Raw genomic sequence first — 24,562 nt, 5'->3', positions numbered from 1 at the left:
TGGGGTGAGTGAGTTTTGATAATTTGTTTTTCAGTTGCATGTATGTGGTCTGTAGGAGGAATTTGGAGTATTGGAGAAAAACCCTGTTTGCAATTAAAAGATCCCCCAGATGTGTACATTGTTAAATCACGATTGCCGCTACGTTAACGAGGAGCACCACAGAGAAGAAAAACATTCGGAGAATAACCCCTTCTTCCATGAATCATCACGCCGATTCATTTTGCAAGTGCCACTAATATCAGGCGTCAAAATGATCCACTATCGATTTTCATTTTACACTCTTTCTATTCAATTTCACGATATTCGCCGGAGAAAATGACTTTTAAAGATGAAAGTCAGGATCAAATCCTACCCTAACACCCAGCGAAATGAATAGATTTCAACTCGCGCCCCAGCCAGCACACTGCAATTAAATTTATCGCAAGACGACGTTGCTTCCCGCTTTTATCTAAAGACAACAGACCTCCAGTAACAAGTCATAAATGCAAAGAAATACATTATTTTTACCGTTATCCGTTGCAGCATTACGTTAACAAGCAGACTCACGTACCAGCAGTCTGTGTGCTAGTGGTAATGTATAAAATATGGAGGATAAGAGCTGCTAGCTGGAAGGCACAGTGACCTCCAACTCCAGGGCTTTGAATCCTGGCTGTGTGTGTGTGTGTGTGTGTGTGGGGGGGGGGGGGATCACTGTTACATCATACCCTGGAAAATGGATGGATGCTTTCTACCCTGCTAATCGATTTTGAATGCTCGCTTAATAAAACGATTTTTAAAAATGAAGTGTAATTAAAATGCTTGATTTGTTGCTATGGGACACAGAGCAAAAGTATTCAAAAACTTCTTTTTTCCCTCTCTGAAAAAGATCATTTTAATTGAATATTAAATATTAATCTAAATAAATATAAAACATTTGTATAAATAGAAAACAGTTTTCGTTCAGTTCAATTGAGCGGAGGATCTCTTGGCCACCCAAACAAAGTTAAATGGTTTGACCTGTGCTCTTGAGACTGTTGTATGTGTATCTATAATGCATCAACTGCAGCACTCTGCTCATTCTGGCTGGCCAATCCCACAACCATCAGCATAGAATACATCTGTGCTGTTTCATTTTTAAAGACCCCGATTTATTATATATGGTCCACTGAAAACCCTGCCTGACTCAAAACCAGAATGATTCAAAAAAGCCAACATAATGTCTTACACTCCCAAAGCGAGGCATGCAGATTTCCATCTTCCAGGCCTTGAAAAGTTCACACTTCCCTTGGCTATGGATTGTGAGTTGCTGCAAATGTGACCTGCGCAGGTCTTGACCTTGAATTGCACTCGGAGTTGTCAGGGCGACAGCAGAGTCATGTGACACAGAGATCGAACTCCTAACCAGAACAGAGGGCAGGGGGCCGGTGATGTGAGTAGAGTGGGGTATTTCAGTGGGGGGAGATCGCAGGCTTCACTGTATATCTGCAACTCTCTCAACGGCCTCATGTAACATTCATCGGGCAGCCTTTAAAAACACATGACGCACGCAGCCATTGCTAACTCACATCTCAGCTGCCATTCTCTTCTTATTTTTACTTTCACGACGGACTTGCTCCAACACCATCAATGGGGTCTTTTTTTTTGTGTCACAGGAAAAAAAAAAAAAAAAAACGCTTAAATGAGCGAGGTTGCCCAAGCGTCTTCGATTGCACATGAAGGATCAGAGAAGATGGCACCACAATAAGCGTGGATCGAAGGGTGAACGACCGTCACCCCAACAGCCTGCGGATCACGCCTCTCGCTCACTCTCACCCTTCCTTGCATATGTTCCTATACAGGCGTGCGCATTATTCAATGCAGCAGCCCCGCAAATCCTAAGTTTTGTGAAAATATAAGTTGCGTTTCTTTAAAGAGTTATCTAGACTGAATACATATTTTTTTTTTGCAAAACATGAGTTTCTCAAGCTTATTGACTCCATCCCCTGCAGGCCTGAATCGGGGTTTGAAATTAATTTACTTTTAAGAACCATTTTAGACACTGCATTAAGGAGACCATCACATAAACCAAGTTCCTCGAGTGAGGCCCCGGAAACCAACATTGTAAAACATTTATAATAACCTTGATCATTTTATTAAGCGAACAGCATTTGGAGTTAATATTGTGCTTCACCCATCTTCCAGTGCTTTCTCTGGGGGCCCGAGGCCTAACCCAAGGCAGGGGATGCGAGGGTAGGGTACACAATTTAGGGGACGCCCGTCTATCACAGACCCTGCACATCATGGGCAATTCAGAGATGTTCATTGGCCTAAGAACATATGTGTGACTGTAGAAGGACACCTATGCAACACAGGAGGAAAATATCATTTTGATGCGCAGAGCAGGGCTGGGATTGGAACCCAAAAATAACTTACTTCTTAACCGAAACTTGACAGTGAGTCATTAATTACATAAAGCATCTATTCATTTTAACTTCAAATGGTTTCTTGGAAGACGAGATTCTAATTGTATGACTGTTCTAATGCTCGTTATGTTTCAATAAGTCAAATGGGCAAAAAGACAGAGTAAACGAGCAAATATAGACGTCGGAAACCTTGAGGCGCAGGGTTTTAGTCCCCTGCACTCAGATTGCTGTTAGGGCCGGCATCTTAAGAGGTACGCAGATTAAAATGGAATTCTGGATAAATGTGCGATGACATCATGATTAATTGCGAGGTTTCCGCTCTGTTCTCCGGGCATACGGTCCACCAGAGTTCAAGCTCTGAGCCGATGCAGCCTCATCGAATCGCCGAATTTAAAAAGGCTTCCTAATTCAAATAAAACCAGAAGAGAACACGGTGCACTTCTCACCATCCTGTTCAAACAAAACTGTGCACAAAAAAAAAGAAAAAGAAACTTTGCCATCCAGACTCTCCAGTAGACTCAAGTGCTTTGCAATCCCTGTATTTTTATTGTGTGAAGAGCTAATGGTCCGTGTCTCACTATGGCCTGGGGGACGATCAGATGAGAAGCTGGAGAACCTGGTGTGACGTTTAGCAGCCCGTATGATGCCCATCAGGTGGCGGAGGCGTGGTGGCAGGGGGGGCATGCCTGAAGAGCCGCTGCACTCTCTCTCTCTCTCTCTCTTTCTGTTGCTGCTGACAGAGGGCTTAAGGCCTGAGACAGTCTGCTATTTACGCTGCTCTCCGGTGGAGGTAGGGGTGTTGGGGGAAGGGGGGGGGGTTGTTTTTCTCCCACATATGTAAATCCGTCGTGTTCCCGACCTGGGCATCTCTCTCAGGGCAGCGACAGTATTTACCTCTCAAACCACACACCTGTGGGACACCCCCTGCTGGCCGCAAACAGTCACTACACTAAGTGGGGCTCCGGTATCAACAAACCCACCCCTGTCCCAGAGGAAGAGACAGGCCCAAACCAGAGTGAGGACGAAGCTGTCCCTCATCCTGCATTTACCTCTGCCGAGTGGTGCATCAGCTAAACGTCCTACTGGAGGTATTTCCCGTTTCAAAATGATTATAGATTTACACCATTTGTTTTTTAATTGTGCAATACAAGCTCACCTTCAAATGGTTCATCAACTCAATTAGCATGGTAATCCTTTGTTGAAAAACTACAGATTTATTGCAAAATGAGGCTTCACGTTTGTAAACCAGTCCTGTGAGTTAAGGTGCAGCGCCCCCTTCTGGGACTACAGTCCTATACCTGGCCTCAATGTGCTTTACTCTATTTTTACTGTAGAACTGTGTAGAATTTCTCACATAAATCAGCCTTAAGGTCAAAAATTTAGATTGAAAAGTGATTAAACTCTTTGTGAAACCTCATTTCGTCTAGTGCGCCATACATGTCTCGCGTCAGGTGACGTGTGGATTACACCTTCTGGGTTCATCTGGATACAGTAACCGCTGGATCTCCTGCTCTTTAAGCTCCTGTATAGCAGTGAGCCTTCAATCCATTTGCTTGCCTCATTCCAAGATGCATAAGCAAGATATTCTACCCTGTCTCTATCTTCTTTTTATTATTATTAACTTTTATCAATATCGAGTCAGGAGACGGAAATGTCACCGTCATATCGTCACAGATAATATTTCAGTATTTCACTGGAAAATTCATTCCATTTCATTTTTTTGTTTTGTAAATTAAATTCTATAGATCTGTAGGCTGCTGTAGCAATGTAAGTCCTCGTGCAATAACGTGTCTTATCTTTCCACGTCTGCCTCTTTCTCCCATGCTCCTTACACGTACTGTAGCATTATCTCAATTCCGCTCATGCCGCCGTTTCACCCGACCTCTTGGTCGTGCACGAAGAGGTTTGGCTGCAGCCGTATCACTGGAGGTGATTAGTTCCTGCCCATGTGCGCGGAAGCCTTTGCGGGCTCTCGGCGGACGGCTTCTTATGATTTATCATGCGGACAAGGCCTCGGGTCTTTCTCGAGCTCACCTAGGCACTACTGCATATTTATAGTTAGAGTCAGTCTGAGCATTGAGCATCGTGAATAAGGATCTGACCAGACCTTTCGCCACAGGGGAACGCAGTGATATCAAGACTACGGCATAAGAAGTTCGTTGCTAGAGCAACAATATGATAAACATTTTTGTTTCATAGGACTTTTTAAGACCTGTGTCACCCCATTTTCATTCCGTTTCACCAGACTGTCTGTCGATCCAACTGCAAAATCTTCTGTTAATAAAACGGCAGAGCAATGAAGCATTTACAGCCAACTTGAAGCAATCGCTAGCTTTTAAAGATGACAATGGGGATGAATCATCGCAAACCATACGAAGGAAAGCTGTTTACGGCCCACCTGCCATGCAAGCATTTCAGCCTGCAAGATTCTGGCTGCCAGGAACTGAAGTCACATGGCCCTCCAGTCCAGTCATGTGACCAGCTGGATAACCCAATCAAATGCAGAAGGAGAGCCGCTGACCTGAGGTGCGAAAATGAGAAGAAGTGCATTTCAAAACCTGCTGTATTTTTATGACCCAGAGGTAACATTGAGTGTTCTCTCCAGGACCTGTTTGTGCATTTAACATGGAACCCTTCTCACCCTTTGAAGGGAAGATACAGCTCCTTCGGCGAGGAATGAGACGTTTCTCTTGAGAGGATGTACTTCACAGTGGCTTGAATATAAAGGACAAGAGGAAGCAGCAAGTGAGGCTGGGACATCTACATCAACATTTGAATGAATTATGTCACACCATAGTTTAGCTTTGCCTGGGAAAAGTAAAAGGAGTCAAACAGTCTGTCTGTCTGTCTAATTAATGTATCTGTTTACCTATCTAATCTAAGGAAGCTTCAGCGCTTCCACACCTCCTCCCCACCATGCATCACTGCTCAATTTCACTTTATGCTTAGAATATGCCCCCCCCCCTTCAGAAGATGGTGCCCTATGCAGCCACCTATATCGCCCTATACTGCCCCACCCCCCATCTATCTAATGATTTATTTATTTTTTTTAAACCAGTATGACAGTTTCAATACCAGCAGTCTCCTAACCAGCTTGATGACATTCACTTGACTAATACCAGGCTCCAGATTTATTAACTTGCAAAAATGCAAAACATCTAACAAATGCAATTGTTCTTTTTCTTATTTCACATGGTTCAAAATGACATTTTCAGAATTGGCAGCGGTTCTTCATGTAAATCGCATTCTGAACAGATGACAGAGATAATTATCAACACAGTATAACTGGGATAGTAGTTTACTAATAAATGATTTATTATGCTCAGTGTAGAATGAGAGAATACTTTTGTAGCAATTACAAAGAAAACCAAGCTCATTATTTTCAAAAATCAAATGCCATCCTGTGTTGAACCAGGCTCGAAGTTGCAAACAATACATAATCATGGTTATTTTCATTATGTGCAATTTACACACATCTTCTTCAAGAGAGACACTGCGGTAATCATACAGCATATTTTTTTTCACAGCATGATGAGGTGTTGGGGCCCTTACACCCCAGAGGATGGTGCTCGCTCATAACCTTCTGACCCCTTTCATCATTCGTACATTTACGCCTGTGTAATCACATCACAGTCATTGATTATCAGGTAGTTTTTCAGCGGACTGCTGAGGCAGACTTCAGCCGTGGTAGAGCCTTGAAAATGTCCAGCGGGAAAGTCAAACAGGATTCCTGTTCTGAGAGAGCAGCTTTCATTTTTCATTCATGTTCGCTAGTAGTTAGCTGTTCCGGGGGTGTTAAGCTTACGTGGATATTTCACCTTTGAAGGGTGACTCGGGCAACTGCTATTGTTCACGTCGATTTGTCACACCCTGTAAGATGAGAAGAGGGTGTAATTGAGGAGTGACCACGTCGTCTTGGCTCCCAAACCCGATGGCTTGGTTCATTTCTGGGTCGACTATGAGAAAGAGTTAAAATTTGATGCGTTTCTGATGTCCTTTATCACTTCCTCAACAGATTGCTATGGATCGGTTCTCTTCTGATTTAAGCAAGGCCTACAGGCAGGTTTTGGCTGGGTTTGAGAAACCTAAAAATTCTCTGCTGTATTTGGTTTGTAGCAATTGTGCGCAGACCGTTTGGTCTGCATGGGGCACCAGGCCCTTTTTTTTGTCATTCAAGTGGCTAATGGTCAGTGTACTTTGTCATGAATATATCACTGCATATTTCTATGATTGGGCACGATGTTACAGCACCCACGGGCAGTCCCGAGGTCGCTGTAGGAGGCTGGACTAACTCCTAAACTGACAAACTGTGTGACTCTTGGGGGGGGGGGGGGGGGGGGGTATCAATAAGACTGCAGCCCTTGCAGCTTGCTTGCAACCTAAGGGCAAAAAACAAGAGTGGGTGTTACAGGGGCTGGCTAATTGTTACCAATGTTTTATTTCCAGCTTTTCAGCCTTGTTCCTAAAAAGCCGCTGATTCAATCTGAATTTGTGGTATGGTTTTGTTCACATATCTATACAAACCTTCGCATAAAGTACAGTGATACAGCACCTATTACTTGTCTTTATATTTTTCAAAGCATTAGTAATACCGGTATAGTACCGGCATCCCTCACATGATGTCCCTACGATTTGGTCGTTAAGCGAATTGGTCGATAAACAAGGGCACGCCCCTTTCTGATATTTCAAGCATACTGTACTGGAAGACTGTGTTTGTGTCAACCATCTTTAGATATTATTTTAATGTCACCTTTGCACAATGATGCAAGATGAGATGCCGCGCCGCCGTTTCCGTGACCAAGGTTCTCGTATAGTGTACAATACCGACTGGTCAGAGAGATGGTCCTAAGTCTGGGCGGTTGTTAAACAGGTAGATTGTTAAGTGCGGAGTGTCTGTATAGTACACCAGTATTTTGATCACAGTGTGGTGTTTTGGTGTGTTTTTTATTTATTAACTAAAAATAAGCTATGTATATATGTTTTGAAACAGTGCTCTTGCACTTCCTGCGGTTCGTGTTTGAGTGAAGGATGGAATTCCGTTTGGTCTGCCTCAGCCTTCCAACTCACCGGCGCCCTCCGATGTAGCATCTGTGCCAGCTCAGCGGCTCGGCACCGTGTGGGATGTTCTCAAGGTCGCCTCGGTTCCGTCTCCTCCAGCATAGCTGCTGGCGGCATAATGCCGGCTGACGTTCGGAACAAATCGAGACACCACCCCCTCCGCCCCCCCCGAGCCTTCCTCTCACAACAGTTTCCATTGTCACCTCAGATGTAGCCTGACAGCTGGCCACAGAAGCACTCTTGCACCGTCACAATCGCCTGTGACAAAGTCATTTAACGGCGCCGCCTCTTTGACGTCGGGACTGGCTTTCGGCGCCGGTGCGCCGGACCTCGGCGCCATCTCTTGGCGCCTGTCCGCACAGTTCGCCACTACGGTACGTCGTCCGTGAAATCTGCGGCAAGAAGGGTGATAACAACCATGGTATCCTATAGGTCCGGAATCCACCGCGCCTGTGCTGTTTGCCGGCGGGAGTGAGTGCTAAACGCCGACTCGTCGGGGCGGCTCTGCGTGACCTGCTGTGTGGCTTGGAGGGGACTTTACCAGCAGGCAGAAGCGTCTGCCTTCAAGGCGAATGGGTACAAAAAACACAGGAATAAAGCCACAGGAAACCTGTTTTTATGCATTTAAAATGAACCGTGATGTACTTATTTAAACTAATCTTCATTCATTTACTTCACTTATTAACTGCTTGTGTTCCATGACATAGAAGTGCTGAATGTCTTATTTTCTGTGAAAGCAGATTGATTTACTCTAGATCAGGGGTGGGCAATCTGGTCTGCAAAGGGCCGGTGTACATGCAGGTTTTTGGGATAACCTGTAGGTCAGCTGTTCGAACCCAGGTGTGAGGACTCTTCAGCCAATCAGTCCTCTAATTAGTAATCTAATTATGGAGTTGCAGCGAAAACCAGCATACCTATTGGACCTTTCTGGATAAGATTGGCCACCTCTGCTCTAGGCCAATACAACAATTTTTTAGCTATCATTAAAACCACAATAACTACTATGTCAAGATTATGATTTATCCTCTGATTCCATATTGTATAAGTAATTTTTGTAGCAAGAACAGTAATAGTAATGGAGAACTATAATTCTGTGGTTTAAGGGCCTTCAAAGAATAACATCATTAAGTAAATATTGACATAATTCTGAATGATATAATTCTGAATGTGAATCCAGGGACGCCACGAGGTGTGAACTGTCTCAGCTTCCTCATCCCTCTGTGCCTCTGGGTTAGCCATGTGTGACGAGAAGCTGACAGAAGACCTTCCTGCAGGCCGTCCTGCTCGACAATCCCCCATCTGCTTACATACCGGGACGCTTTAACGTGAGGCTCCGTGCCGCTGCCCAACGTCAGGCTGTTTTATGTGACTGAGATCCTCAGTATCTTAGTCATAAATAAATTCCTTAAACTCCCTACAACCTGTTGTCCTTATACAGAGAGTAGGAAAAAAATAATTTTCTGCACTATTCTTGAGTCAATATGAAATATTAATTAACTGAATTTTGACAAGAACTGAGGTATGTTTAATTAATACCGTTCTGTCCCAAGGGCGTACATTTTGATATGGAGGTAGGGACAGGTCCATACCAATTTTGTGCAGGTACTGTGTGTGTTTGGAGTGGGTGCTGGAGTATGGAGCCAAACCCAAACTCTTATTCTCTTCCCATGATATCAACTTAAAGCACAGGCTACTGTGGTAACTTGACCCTCAATCATCCTCAAGCGGCTCATTTCCTGTCTTTTACGTGCTTTGCCGAATGAGGTTTTCCACCACATTATACTGCCTGACCATTAGATTGCCAATAAACAGTTTAGCTAAATCGTTATTACGACAACACAAAACATCACCGAGCATTAAAATATTAAGACGCTTAAAATGTTTATGCTTCTGGAGAAGTATTTTAATTCCAGTAATGCTTTACATGGACATTCTGTGTAGAATCTATCTGCAAAGTCTTTGTACGATGATAATGTAATTTTTGCTATGCGATCACTATGCATGCGACCACAAAGGGATTATTCGCTTCATCAAAGACCCCTAAAATGGTTACTTTTCCCCTGCAGAATAAACCCGTGTGGCTTTTCTGCTCTGTGACAGGAGCTGAGAATGTGAACGTGTGATTTATTGCGGAGGGGTGGAGTCGGCAGCGAGTCCATTTGCGACCCCAGGGACTGTCCGTTCGGCGACCTGGAATGTGGCATCAAAACAAAGGCTAGTGGGGGGAGGGGGGCAGTGGAGAGAAAATGATTGCCGGAGGTGGGAGGGCGGGGGGGGGGGGGGAGAGAGGGGACTGCGTAGGAGAGAGGAAAGACTGGAGAGAGACAGTGATCTGCATAATATACTGCCGACAAAACTCACCTCATAAGCCAAACGTTCGTCTGACTTATTTACTTCAAAACACTGTGTTCTTGCATGTGTTGTAATAGTTTTTCAGAGTATAATGATGGACTCAGAACAGACTAAACCAAACAAAATGTCATAAAAGTAATTTCAATACATCGTACAGCTAGGATATATCATATGTCAGATGTTGGGGAATATGACAAATATTAATGTCCTTGTATATCGTTTGAAATATGCGTGGCAGTATATAAATGCACTTGTTGTTCTGCATTAAAAACTGCAAATTGTTATTGGTTTCTTACATGAATGCGTAATAATACTAATGTTCCACAATTCTCACTTTCATGCTAAAATTTTCTAGATTAGCAACAGCTTCAACTTAAAAAAAAAAAACTGGCCAAAAAAATAGGCTTGACCTAAAACAATATTCAGTACAATATCATAACCAGCAGTGAGCTAATTACATGAATTCGACCTAATCTGCACCACATAAAGCAGTTCATAACACCTTCAGTAGGCCTGATTATATTGCTAATAAGCTAGCTAGTGCAGTAATGAACTCTGCACCTAATTGCTCCATTTCAGCTGTATTTAATTAGCGGGAACAACAAAAAATAAAGTGTGGCTATGATGAGAGATCCTGCGATCTGCTCGTGTGGGCCTGAGTTTGAAGGGACAATTCACGGTGCCAGCGTAGGTGTGAATCCTAGCATTGGTGTCTCAGCACCACAATACGAGCCAACGGCTGAACCAACGCCCTGAGGTCTTGCTAGCAGGTGCCCATTTTGGTTTGGTCAGCACTGTCTGGAACATGACTCAGCTCTGAGAGTCTTGTGGTCAGCCTAAAGTCCTGGAGCTCTCGCTGAACTGGCCAGGTTCACAAGAGTCCTCCTTGGAGCCCAATACGTCGGACTTTGCCCGATAGGTCACTCCAAGGTCACCAGAGTACTCAAGGTTACCTGAACATCCCAAGATAAATTCATTAGAAGGTCTGCAGATTTCCCTCTTTCTCACATGCATCGTTTATACATTCTTACGCATATTTTTGTACTTATAAATGAACATTGCAATGCACAAGCAAAATTAGGCTGAACATATGGAAATTGTGGCTTGATTCCAGCGATGCATCAGTGGCAGAAGATAATAAGCAAGTTTGTGCTAAAAAATGACACCCGACCCTGACTTTGGCCCTCGTTTGTTGAGTTTCTAATTTATTATTTGTAATTTATACTCATACGCGTTCTGCAGATATAAACTGATGCCAGACAGTGCCGCGTCTGATTGGCTCTCCCTTCCATCTCCCTCTGCAGTCATTCGTTGTGCGTTTATCTGCCGTGAGGACGGCAGACCGTGTCGCGATAGCGGAATCGGGCTTGAAACGGCGCTTTGCAAAGCGATTCCAGTGTGCCATGACCCTGGGCTAGATTACATCGTCCCGATGGAATGTAAAATTTCTTTCTCCACAGAAAGCTGTTCCTTTGACTGGCAAAACTGTTGTTTATCGATGTTTCATGCGCAAACCCCCGGAAATGCGAAGTTGATGGTCTAGCATGGTATGACGACTGGGAATCATGACATCATTTTTAATGTGGCTGATATTTACTTCAGTGTTGCCAAGGCATGGATTACATTGTAAATCAGACCCCCTGTCTTTCGTGGGTGCTATATGATTATTTGGTATATTCAACAGCTCCCCAGAAAATAATGCAATTTGCTCATCACCCAAAGACACGTCTGCCTGACACTAAAGCTCTTAAATCACAGGAACAAGACCCATAATCATCTTCTTATATAATTCCGTGTCATCCTGCATTCATGCTCTCTGGTCATAATTTCCTCCAGTAGCAATTTTATTCTGAAAGATTCCATCTATATGGGTTTGAATGGCCTTAGTCTGCAATGTAAAATTCTGACTAAATCATTTCTCAGCATCTCCTGGACGGGATTCAACACCAAATGTGTGGCTCTGCAGCACAGGACTAGACAAAATGGGCTTCAGGATGATGTAACACAAAAAGAAGCATTAAAGAGCAGCGTCAACAGGGATAGTTTGGTCAGTTCTGTAGAGCAATGGTGTTCAGTCACCGTCCTCTGTTTCCTGAGGAATTATAGAGGATTGAATTTTCTTTGCCTCCGGTGAATCTTACACTTTAAACTTTCTTGGTCAAACTTGAGTCAATCAGTTCTTTTTGACCCATGAGACAAGACAATGGCAGACATCTGTGGAGTAATTGCCCCTCTGTTGCACGCCCGTTGTTATTCATTAGACGTCGCCTTTCATATTGAGGTTGCCATGGTTGCAGTAAAAAGAATAGCATGTTGCTTCCTTGTTCCAGTCTGAAAATCTGAGCGTATCAATGTGAGGTTGAACCTGAAAGGAGTGCCAGTCTGTCTGAGCTGGCTGATGTAGCTTCTGCGGGCTAATCCAAGAAAGATGCGCAGTTTACTTCTTTTTTTGTCCTATACTGGAGAGAAATCTCATTCAGGGTGTTTCTGCAGATAGGTTCCAGAAAAGAACATGGAAAAGGAGGAAGGGGGATAGAAAAAGAAAGAAAGAATGCAATTTTGACTAGTCGAATGTTGCTTCATCTATTTTATGCATCTAAGACGCTGCCAAGGTGATGAATGTTTACTTTGATTCAGAAGTTTAAGATTCTCAAAATGATCAGCGTTCTCTAAGGAAATGCATAGACTCAGTGCGTACCATCGACTGGGTCAGTGTGCATGTGGGGGGTTGTTTTGTGCAGGTTAGGTACTCCACAGATGGCCGTGTCTCTGACACATGAACAGAAATGATGGGTTTGAAGAAGAGAGAAGGATCTGATTGACGGTCAAGCATTACTGCATTACTCCCAGCACTAGAGGGCGCTAGATAAGGGGGAGGAGCTAATGCTGAACACTCTCACGTCACCTGTTGGGCCTGAGTTAGTAATAGCAGTGAGGTGATTGGTGGGTGCTGAAGGGGGGGTCCAATCATTAGGCAAAGCTGGCAGTAATGGGGGAGGGTGGGCCCTCATCTTGGATTCCGTCGATGTCCACATACCCCGAGCTGTTGAGCAGCTGGGAGGCTGCGACAGGAAAGCAGATTAGGGCTTTACTTCCAAAGTCTCGGAGGCGATAGGAACACGCAGCACGGCCCTTAAACTTGCGACAAAAAAGAAATTAATAAAAAGTGTCAGTGTTTCACATTATCACTGAGTATTTGACAGCGTGGTACAGAGTCCAGTATAATACCTTATGCCCAGCAGTAACCATCAGTATTCATATCCATATCCGAACCTTGAGGAACAAATTTATACTAATAATAGGTTTAGAGTGAAGATATTAATGATGAAAAAGATTCAAAGGACAGCGGAAGGGTTGCGACTTGGGGAGCTAAATCTGAAACCGTTTTTTTCTTATCTGGAGCTACGGAATCGGAGGCCTGGCTTAGAGCTATGGACCATCTTTGGGATCAGACCTGGCGAGACACAATCCCCATGCGACCGCTAATGGGGTCAGACTGGACTGCCGACGCCGGCTCCTCAGACGACGTCAAACTCAGCGATGAGGGGAAGAACCTGGAGTATAAACACGGGTCCACGTCCGTCGGCGTTTCTTACGTCTGAAAGAATCTGAATTAGTGGTTTTGTGGCCAAGGGGAGTCCTTTGGGTTTTCCAGTGATTCTAGTCATCGAATGCAAATGTATTTCTGTCGAAACGACCATTCCTTATGAACAAAATCCCTACCATTAATGTTCTTCGCATATACACCATGTATGTGTACGCTGAAAAGCGCACGTGCCAAATAATCCGAAAGTCACACGCAAGAAGTAAAGAGCGCAAAGAATAAGAATTAAAAAAAAACAGGAATACAATTCCATTCGCAGTGTCTATGTTGTAACGGTAGGAAAGCTGAAGGTGATTCTGGGAGGGGCTGTTTTTCATGCATTGTGTTTGCTTATTGTTCATCAAGACATCAAAGACCAGCTTTAGGGGGGGGGGGGGCAGCATGTGGCTCAGGGGGCTATGGCTCTGTGCCTATCATCAGAAGGTCACCAGTTCAAGCCCAGATTCACCACATCTGCAGCTCCTTGAGCAAGGCCATTAACCCCCCTCCCCAGCTTAGGGGAGGCGTAAAGACAATTTGCCCACAGGGATCGATGAAGTATCAATAACAATTATTATTATTTATGAAAGGATTCAGGCTAAGCTCTCCCTGAATGGCCCAGACACACTTAAACCATCAGCTGTGGTTTAAACCGCAGCTTATTCCTAACACAAAGTGTGAATCAGTGTAGGTAAAGACATCACCACGATACTTTATCTCGAAAAAGAATGAGCCTTCAGGAAGATACGGGCAATGATTAACTTCATGCTGTTCAGTTTTTTTACGAAGCATGTACATCTACATTCAGAAATGGATAAACGCTTAATCTTTAATGAAAAGTTGCTTCTGGATGTCTAATTAAAAAATGAAAGGCGCACGATGTCTCCGCACGTCACTGCAAGTTAATCACTGGGAAACCTTGCGGACGGCCATTTTTGCATCACGGCTCGAGTAAATTCATTAACGTGAATAAAAAAATAATGAACGCCATGCAGCATCAGCAAAGGGGGGGGGGGGTTGGGGGTGCGGTGGGTCACTGACTGTGACCAGTGTTTCCATCTGCAACACATCAGATTCGCTCCATTTCCTGGCGAGGTCCGTCTGTGTCGCCCCCTCGAATTTGGTCCTCATCATTGGGTGCGGACTTGACAGCAGGCAGCTGGGATATGTGAGTTATAGGCCAGGCTTGGGTGGTTGGGGGGGGGTCTGGTAACAGGGCTCTCTGAACTGGCAAGTAGCAGGGGCCACTGTAAAGGGAGGGGGGAGTCTCGATGATTCCAAGGGCCCCTAAGTGACAGGGGCCCTAAAAAATTGGAACATAATTGTATTAATCTCTGATGGGGGGGCCAATATGATATGCTGTCATGGGGCCCAAAATCTTTAGTGCCCCCACTGCCTATGTCTAACATATAACAGGCCTAGTGCTTTAATTTGATGAAAAACCAGTGTTGAAAGAGGTATGGGAAAATTGTGCCAGTGGACTAGTTTAATCGGCCACTCTCAGGTTGGTCGGAAGCAAACAACAAGGACTGGAAGCAGCTCTGTCAGTGACTGGGCCACCCCCCCCCCCACCCAAAAAACAAAAAAAAACCCAAATATGCTAAAAAAATTGATCAATTAAGACACATTTTGCAAGTGCTGGAGACGTATTTTTGCTTTGTGTGGTGTGCTGCTACTCGATAACTCTCACTGTCACAATCCACCACCCCCGGTGAAATCAGTAAGATCACGGTCACACCCGCAGACGGGGGCCCCTCTGACAGAAAGGGCCACTCTGCAGCTCACACACCTGCGGCAGCCGGTGACGACTGACGACTTCAGATCCCGATACAGCTTGACTAGCCAGAAGTTAATAGCCCAGGCTGTGCATATCTCATCCAGCCGGGTTTGGCTGCATTGCAGCCTAAAGATGCGTTTTTGTGTGAGATGCTAATCATCACTAAGAGCTGTTAAGAGCCCGTTAATTATGCATTTAAAGAACTGCATATCTAGTACTTAAGAGACCTGGAAATTTTACAGGTTGGTGGCTTGGTTGCAGTTCCTTCTCAAATAATAATAAACATATTTATATAGGACATCTAGTACAGCTAAAGACTCAAAGTGCTTCACAGTGAAGTTCTAATTTAAAAAAATAAAAAATAAAATGAAAGATATTGCAAGGTATAAAATGTATTTAAAAATATTTAACGGGAAGTAAGACATTAAAGCATGTAGATTAAAAAGTAGGTAGCGAAATAAAGCAATGAAACTCAAGGTAACTAAGACGTGCTAAAAGAGAGACACAACTAATCTGCCAAGTCTGGGTTTGAACTGGCCACCGTCCGATCGCTGTTCTTAAATCTTTACCCTTAGGATGATCAGCACTTCACGTTTTAAAGGTTTATTGTCATAAACCTTCGTGTACTGGCACAAAGAACAATGAAATTCTTGTTTGAATGACTTTTTGCAGACTGTGACAGGCAACAGTCAATATGTAGCGCGGCAATTCAATAAACAGTCATCGTACAGTAAGAGTGCAACATTACGAAAACACAAACTGTACAGTGTATACTGTACAAACTACGAAACACTGACACACAGGATATACAAGGTTTTAGTGGATCACAGCAATAAGCCAGTAGTAAAGTGTCACAGTGTCACAGTGAAATATTGCAATAAGGCTCATATAGTCTTCAAAACATACTATCTATTGCAACATACTTTAGCACAGAGTGAAACACTGTTAGCAACAAAGTGTCTATGCTGAGAATCAATATTAAAAGGGAGTACAGTAACAGTACAATAATGGTATAATTATAATGGCAAAATGATAATTGGAGAAATAATTACAGTGCATGAAGATGTTAAAACTTTAGGCGCCCGTCATGTTGCATTTCAGCCTTTTAACCAGATTTGCTGAGGACGTTTGTTGAGGTTAACGTCCACTGAAACATAAGGAGGGTCACATGATCACTGGCCACGGTTTGAGCTGCCGCAGGCCTGGGTTTCTTCTGCCTTCTGGCAGGCGAATGAGAAAGCCTTAGGCCTCCGATGCGGCAAATCCGGCACGTTCACGTCCTTGTGCCAAAACTATATCCAGCGCCAACCTCACAAATTTCGCAGAAATATAGCTACACGAAAGACCAGCGCAGAACGCGGGTATGGTCAGTCTACTGACTGTAATGGCCTGTCAGTCAGCAGAGGCAGAAAATAATAGGCATATCTGTTCTGAAAAATGGCACCAGGCACTGTCTTGGCCCTCGTTTGCTGAATTTTTAAATTTATTATTTCTAATTTATACCCATACACATTCTTCTGGCAGATATAAGCTGACGAGGCAATGAGGGATCCCGTCCAGAGAGTGCCCCGTCTGATTGGCTCACTTTTCTGTCTCCCTCAGCAGTCATTTGTTCTGAATTTTTTTTGTGGGTGGGGTAGTCACCTTAGTCGAAATTGCAATTAATTGGCAAGATCAGCATTGCTCTACGTTCGATGCTGGCACTTTGTACCTTTGCGTAATAGCTCATGTGCGCAGCAGATACATGCGTTAACACTTAAGGTAAGCAGGATGCCTTTATTTTGCCCCCCTCCCCAAGCGCAAACATCAAATTCTGCCTATGCTGTCAAAGGGACAACTTCAGGAGCTTGATTACCAGTCCTGGTCTGGGACGAGGAGGAAATAATAATTAATTTTTGAGTTACACCCGTGACTCGTCTCGCCGTTACCCCAGAGTGATCCGATTTACAAGGACCAGCCAAACATGCCTGACAGGAAGCTCGGCCGGCTGTCCTGCCCCATCCACAGCCCCTGCTGCCCCGTCTCTTCCCATTACAGCTCTAATTGCATCTGTCAGTTCTAATATTGGAGAACAGCCTCCCCCCCCCCCCATTTTCCATTTGCCACTAATCTGCAGCCTGCCGGAAGGTGACGTGTCATTCCTGCTGTCTCGCAGTTCCCGGAACCGCAGGGCCGGCCTCACAGTTCCACCATCGCCTCCTGGAAAATGACGCTGGAATGTATTATTATTATTATTTTTGCCGTTATTGTGACTACAGCTCAGCGCGGACGTGTCGGCCAGCGCACCAGCGCCGTTTAGCGGTAATACGCACCCGCGGTTTGCCTGCTAGCTCCTTTCGGAGTTTCTTTAAGGGCTGACGGACGTCAGCTAACGTGGGGTTTGGGCCGATGTCGTGACCATCTGTGGCTGTTACCGTGACGTTGTCAGGGTCAGACATGTACCTAGGGGTCAGGGGGCCACAGCAACCACCAAATAAGGACATGGAGACTAAGAATAAATTTACGAGTCACTTTCCCCCCTCTTTTTTAGTGAATAAACGAAAGTTATTCTTTATGTAATTTACAGGTAGGTTTTCCATCCATCCTCTTATCGATTACAGGGTTGCAGTATCAGGCAGTACTGGGGTCATGGTACAGTACCTCGACGGGATGTCAATCCATCACCCAAACACATCACATTTTTATAATTTTTTTGTTTTTATAGATTACATGTTCATAATTTTATATCCTTTTGTGTCTGCAAAAATATTTCATTCATGGTATACTAATCTACTGTATAGTCATTTAAACCATAGTTGGTATATTAATCAACACTCGTCCTGGATGGACAGGGGATGATTCCTCCTAACTGGCTTAAGTCGTTGGCATGTAGCACAAAACTGCACTAATCCGCTGAACTTTATATAAACTCAGGAGATTCGGCTGTCAGGCATCGATCATGTGAATTACTTGAGCATTGGTGAGACGTCCGTGTCCTTGGACGGTATCTGGCTCTTTGGGGGAACCAGAACTGCTAGCGAGAGGTAGTGAAAATACATCTGAGACCAAAATATGCAAGCTATGACTGTTAAGCTGCGTATTTATAATTAAAGGAACGGCGCTCGACATTTTGCGACCAAGCTGTTAAATCGCTCATGAAGGTGTTTATTAAAAAAGAGTTGCTTCAAATCTTGGTTATTAATGTTTATCTTTTGATAATGATAATGCACGCAACTCTGCCAGGTGTGACACACTAATGTAACACTTTGTTAATATTTTATTAATGATCAATAGTATGTCTTTAGCTTATGCGGTACTTGGTGTGGGTCGGTACTCACGAGTAAGCAGTACCAGCATCTCTTTGTTTTTCTTTTCAGAGTGCTGGCACTTCTCAGTTTCTGCTGGTTCTGAATAACCAGGGGAGACCGGCACCTTGTCCTGAATAATCAGGGGAGACCGGCAGCTTGTACTGAATAACCAGGGGAGACCGGCACCTTGTCCTGAATAACCAGGGGGAGACCGGCACCTTGTCCTGAATAAGCAGGGGAGACCGGCACCTTGTCCTGAATAATCAGGGGAGACTGGCAGCTTGTACTGAATAACCAGGGGAGACCGGCAGCTTGTACTGAATAACCAGGGGAGACCGGCACCTTGTCCTGAATAACCAGGGGAGACCGGCACCTTGTCCTGAATAACCAGGGGAGACCGGCACCTTGTACTGAATAAGAAGGGGAGTACAATACTTGTTTTTCCTAACTTCAAGCACTGAGCATATGGTTTAGTGTTTTTTAATATGCAAGGATGTGTAATGATATTTGTGTAGTATAAAAGTAATGATATTTGTTTCTAAGTATCTTCTGTGTATACTCTGTTTAAATATCTTACATATTTACATCCTGCTTATTACTTTCTTGCACTGTGACAATGGAAATCAACATTTCATCGCAATGATCATGTAGCTGAAAGTTTCAATAAAGATACACTGGCTTTCACTTGACTTGATCTGAATAAGATAATATGAGGCATAACAGTCATTTATTATGTTTATATATAGGATGCTTGTGTGCAAAGTGATGCACAAATGAGTATCAGAATCAGGGTCAGCCTGGTTCTCTGGAACTGTTGGGGTTAATGGATTTGCTCAAGGGCCCAATGGCGAAATTGCTCTACTAGGAATGGGATTCGAACCAGTGACCTTCCAATCGCAGGCAGAGAACCACACACCACATATTGTAATTGCTGTTAAACCTCAAGCAGCTCTAAATAAGATTCTTAGAAAATAAGTAACCCCAAATAAAAATCTTAAAAATATATATATAGGAAAAGAACACTGTATTTTGATAAAATCTAGCCATTTTGTTGGTAATGTGATAACTGCTTTGTCACCTAACAGTTGCAATTTCATTTGCACTTTGAATTACACCTCTTCAAAGTGTGGCTTCCTTACAGTTTTGTCAAACTCTCTAAATTACCCAAAGCACATCCTTCCCCCCTTTAAAGTCGACGGGCTTCAGCTCTTTAAATTCCCATGCAGCATCTCCATTTACCAGTGTTATTAATGCAGCTTGCTTTTTTCAGCGGCCTTTGAAGAATCTATTGTATTTGCAAAAGTTCCCCCAGCCTGACACAGCAATCATAAATATTAATATTTGCACCGCGAGTCACTCCGCAGCTCATCATATTTCAACTTGAGTGAAAGTGCTGGCTTTTGAAGACGCCGACTGCGACGGGATAGCCGGAGATTGACTTCTGTATTTTAATCTGAGGGTTCTTCCTAAGTGCACAGGGGGTGTGGCCTGGAATTTGGCTCTGATGTCAGGAAGAGAAGACAGGGTGAGCGGGCGCTTAGAAACTGAAGAACAGGCGGCACGACAGGTAAGGAGACCCTAACGGCATCACAAATAGGCCCCCTGCTTCTTAATGGGGCGTATACCTGCCCCTTAAATTGCCCCCTCCTTCTCAAAGGCACTGAATTTTGTTAGAAATAATGTGTATTTTGCTACCTTTTTTTCAACATCGCTGGTCTCCAAGGTGACAGGCTGAGGCTCCTGAGCTGGGCCAATCACTGAAGGTCCCTGGGATGACTTCCTGGGTGGTGTCTATCTTGTGCCAGACAGAAGTTTACTGTACAGCAAACAAGTTTCCATTCCTCATCCCCCTTAGACCATAACCTTTAGAGCTAAGATCTCAGCCCCACAGTCTGCTTAATGCTCCAGGTGATACGAGTCTGATTGTCTTCTCCTTCTTCTCTCATTAGGTGACTTCTTTACCACATTGGCACCTCCATTTGGCATGCCCTTCCTCATTCCCAGTCGCCGGGGTTTCTTGTTGGTGGGAGTTTCTGGTCGTTTCCCTGGAGCTGCAGCTACTCAAGCTGAGAAATTGTGCTGTTCACTGAGAGTTGAAGGCCAGACAGATATGCTCAGACTGTTTTTCAAGAAAATCACAATATGTGAGATGTCAGGCTATGAAGAATGTAAAAAGATGCTATTAGAAAGACATTGGATCACAATTCAGAGGGGCTTTTTGAGACATTGCGCAATAACATTAATGTAGAGATTCAACAGTATCCCATCCCCCAAAACTGGATACACATGCAGGTGACTTGGTGAGGGTATTGTGTGCTTCAGCAGGTCAAGGGCAGTGTGCCGGTGATCGGAAGGTTGCTGGTTCAAATCCCCAGGTCGGTAGGTCCGTTGGGAATCTTAATCCTCACTTGCTCCAAGGACTGTTTGACCCTGCTTTGCTAAAAAGAAAAAAAACAGTATGTTGCAATGGATAAAAGCATCGACTAAATCAAAAAAAAAAGGGAAATGGATAAATTTGGCATGCGCACAGCTAGTTAACCGCGAGACCCAATTCGTCACGTCGGGCGAGAGAAGGGAGAGGGTTGACCGGAAAGCCAGACATAAAGGAGGAGCAGGGGTCTTTCATGAACTCCACCAAGTTGGGTGAGAATGGGGTTTGAAGTCCGTGCTTTTCATCGACATCAGAGACAGACAGCGGCCGACTCGGATCTCCCCCCGTCACATCTCAGCTGGCAGGACCTTCATCTCAGGGCTGTTAATGTGAAGCAAGCTTCCTGGCGAGGCAGAGGTTCCAGGAAAACTTTGGCATACTTTTTTTTTTTTTTTCGGGGGGGGGGGGTTATTTCTCTCATAAGCACCCGGTAAGATCTTTCCAGTCAGAATATAATGATTGTGCAAATAAACATTCCATTGTTCACTCAGAACACTGATAAGGAAATACCTTAAAAGAAAGCTTTAAATGTGTGCTGTCTGTCGAGGTGAATGCTAATGAACGACGCTATTGTGTGCATTCCCCAGCTGCAGCTCCAGCATGGGCTTTTATAACCAGGGGTGTGTATAGGGGAGGGGCCACAGCAGCCCTGGCCAAAGCCCTAGTTGAAAGCTGATTGGTCCCTGGATTGCCTCCTCCCCTGCCACTCACTGATTCAACGCATATCATTGGCTAATGATAAGGTTCAATTCAATTCAATTCAATTTAATTCAGTTCAGTTCAATTCAATTTATTCTTATATGGTGTTTTTCACAACAGAGTTGCCCCCAGACACTTTTCATGGGTGTGTTGTGACACAACATCATTAAGAGAGAACAATACAAAAACAGGGGAAAGGACAGACAAAGAAATAAAGCCAGATGACAATGGAGGAGAGGAACCAAAAACTCCCAAGTACAGAGGAAAAAAATGGTCACCTGGCTGCCTAGCCCCCGGGCATGCTAACATAAACATAAACATAACAAAAAGAACAGAGAGGGCTTGCTAAGGGTGGCCCCTCTGTATGAATTATAGGCCTTCTTATGCCCCCCACTGTTAAAAACCCGAGAATTGCCCCTATTTATAATGCATTGCTATGCTGTAAAGCCCAGGGGTCTCTGGTCTTGCTTTGACGCACTGCTTCCAGTGCATCCCGACAATGACTCTATAATGTGTATTTTTAATGTCAAACTATCACTGGTAATGACACAACACGGTAAAAGCATAAACCTTAGACAGTGCGCTTATGTCACGTCCATGTCACGAATGGAGATTACTCTTGATGTACGGTTTTCATGGAAACCATACCTCAGAATCCAGTAAAGGATGAACGTAGAGCAAATCCCATTTAGCACACCATTAAATCTCACAGCTATTCCCGTGCTCTGCCATTATGCTTATTCTCATAGCAGTGTGGGGATACTATGCCTCCTCTATGCTTCGGACTCACTTAATGCAGAGTGCAGGCTTAAATGTCTGCTGTGATGTGTGACATTTAACACACAATGACATTCACGTGCTGCTCAACACCTGCCTGGTTACAGCTTTATGAGAAGTCTTAAAGTACTCAGCAGCAAAAATGTATTTCCCTAAAAGTATCACAGATATGAGCAGCTTCATGAAAAAAATCATTCAGGATGGAATGATGTACTGTAAACATGCAGGAAACCATTTTCATCTGTCTCTCCCTTCGACAGTGAAAACATATTAATATCCTTAAAATTCGCTTAAAATATGAGTATTGGGGAACACTGGTGCCCTGTCCTCACCCCTTTCCAGAAACATCCATCCATCTCACAAGTACTTATAAAATTTGAAAGTGATGATCTTTCCCTCTGAAGAGAAGAGATGCCTCAGTTGCCCAACACTGTACCTGTGACGCTCTCAACAGCACTGGGGGTCTGCTGGTAAATATCTCCCCCCCCCCCCAGCCTGCAGGTGAGGCTGAGTAACTCTCCCATACAGCCTTACTGGGAAATACCGCAGCGTGATACGTGCTTCACTTGTACGTCATTTTGGACAAAAGCGTCGATATGTAAAATGTATTGGAAAATACAGGCAGACATGTCTGTGGGACCTTTCCGCTACGTGGAAACATTGATTGTGACAGATGGCTCAGTTCGGACAGCTGGGCCCTTTATTTGTTTAGCAGGTGCGTTTATCCAAAGCGGCACGCAATTAGGGAAGCGGGGTCAGGCTGTTATTGGGAAATTGGGGACGAAGGGCCCAGCTTAAGTGCCCGACAGTGAAATCACTCTGCCAGCCGTGGGATTCGAACCGACAACCTTCCCGTCACAGGGACAAACTGCTCACCCGCTGTGCGACTTTTGTTGAAGATGCACCAAGAAGAATGACCTGGACTTGTGTGCAGTGACGTGCACAGGCTTTTTGAGGGGCAGGCGCTGGAACGGGGGGGGGGGGTGTGGCCGAATGGAACGTTTTTGCCGGCTGGGGGGAGTGGCGGGGAGGACTTGGTGAATTGGTCCACCTCGGGAGATTTTGTGCGATTGCCGGTTATTGAGAAAAGGGCACCTGGAACATTAAAGGGGGGCACTTTCATTCATGTAGGTGAAAGGGGGCAGGTGCTCAGCCCCCCCCCCCCCACACACACTTTCCTGCTTGCGTCAGTAAAAGTCGGCTTCTCGTACTTGTGAGACATTTCGTAAATCACTCTGGCCCCTAGCTTCAGCTGACAAATTGGCCTCACGCAGTAAACAATGCAAATGGTCGCCGTCACACACCGGCGCGCTGACAGGAAGTCCTCTAGTCTCCAGGTACTTAGCGGCGCTGGTTCTGACACGGCCGAGCGGCCGCACGCCTCCCTCTCAGTCTGTTCGAGCGCCGCGCTCGGCTCGGTCCAAAAATTGGATTACCAGTCGGCAGCGGGTACTGAAAACCGAATCGCGATTCCAATTAAAAAGCGGGAACGAGGACATCTGGAGAGAAGCTTAGTGCGTCCGTCCTGGCAATGAGCCAGCCTGGGTGTGGGGGGTACGGAACACATGACCCTAATGGGTGTGATGATGCCTTAAGCGAAAACCGACAAAGGATGTCTGGGTAAACAGAGGGTCTCCGGGGCCACGCAGCAGCCGCTAGTGGCTCAGCCTTCAAACGTGGAGTTCAGTCACAGCTCGCTCAGAGGAAGTGGCCGGGAAGGAGAGAAAATAAAAAAATAAAAAAATAAACCCCTCTGTGAGGATTTTCCTGAATCCCCAGTGGATCCAATCACCCAACACTTTAACTGGCCCTTTGATGGTCACCATCTCATGGGCTGTCCTGTAAAAAAAAATCCAATGAAGATGGGTGGGGGGGAATCTTTGATGGAAAAGGCAAACAGAGATGAGGCTTAATCGCTGAGAATCTGCCAGCGGAGCGGGTTTCGGGTGCCCCCCCCCCTTGCTGCCTGGCAGCAGATCCTCTCGGACAGGGGCGATTTTAGGATTCTTTACGGTGGGGGGGAATATGAGGGGCCATTATTCATACAGAGGGGCCAGCCTTATCATTAGCCAATGGTATGTTTCATATCGGCGAGTGACAGGTGAAAGGACACTCCGGCGGCCAATCAGCTTTCAGCTGGGGCCAGTGACCCTGTGGCCCCTCCCCTGAGTAAAAGGTCTTTAGGACCCAATGGGGATACTGTCAGACTGAAAACCT

General features: G+C 44.8%; 1 long non-coding RNA gene across 1 annotated transcript in view; it reads right to left on the bottom strand.

Moving 5' to 3' along the window:
- Window positions 1–4,836: 4,836 nt before the first annotated feature.
- Window positions 4,837–24,562, bottom strand: part of LOC140593527 (uncharacterized) — a 28,119-nt gene continuing 8,393 nt past the window's right edge. Inside the window, exons 2-3 of the long non-coding RNA XR_011993927.1 lie at window positions 5,023–5,095; window positions 4,837–4,902 (exon numbers count right to left, since the gene is read on the bottom strand). This is a non-coding gene — a long non-coding RNA (uncharacterized lncRNA). The remainder of the gene's footprint in view (window positions 4,903–5,022; window positions 5,096–24,562) is intronic.

The sequence above is a fragment of the Paramormyrops kingsleyae genome, chromosome 12, assembly GCF_048594095.1.
Source record: "Paramormyrops kingsleyae isolate MSU_618 chromosome 12, PKINGS_0.4, whole genome shotgun sequence".
In the NCBI taxonomy this organism is placed as follows: Eukaryota; Metazoa; Chordata; class Actinopteri; order Osteoglossiformes; family Mormyridae; genus Paramormyrops; species Paramormyrops kingsleyae.
Note: the sequence above shows the minus strand (reverse complement) of the source record. Positions and strands in the feature narration are given on the sequence as shown.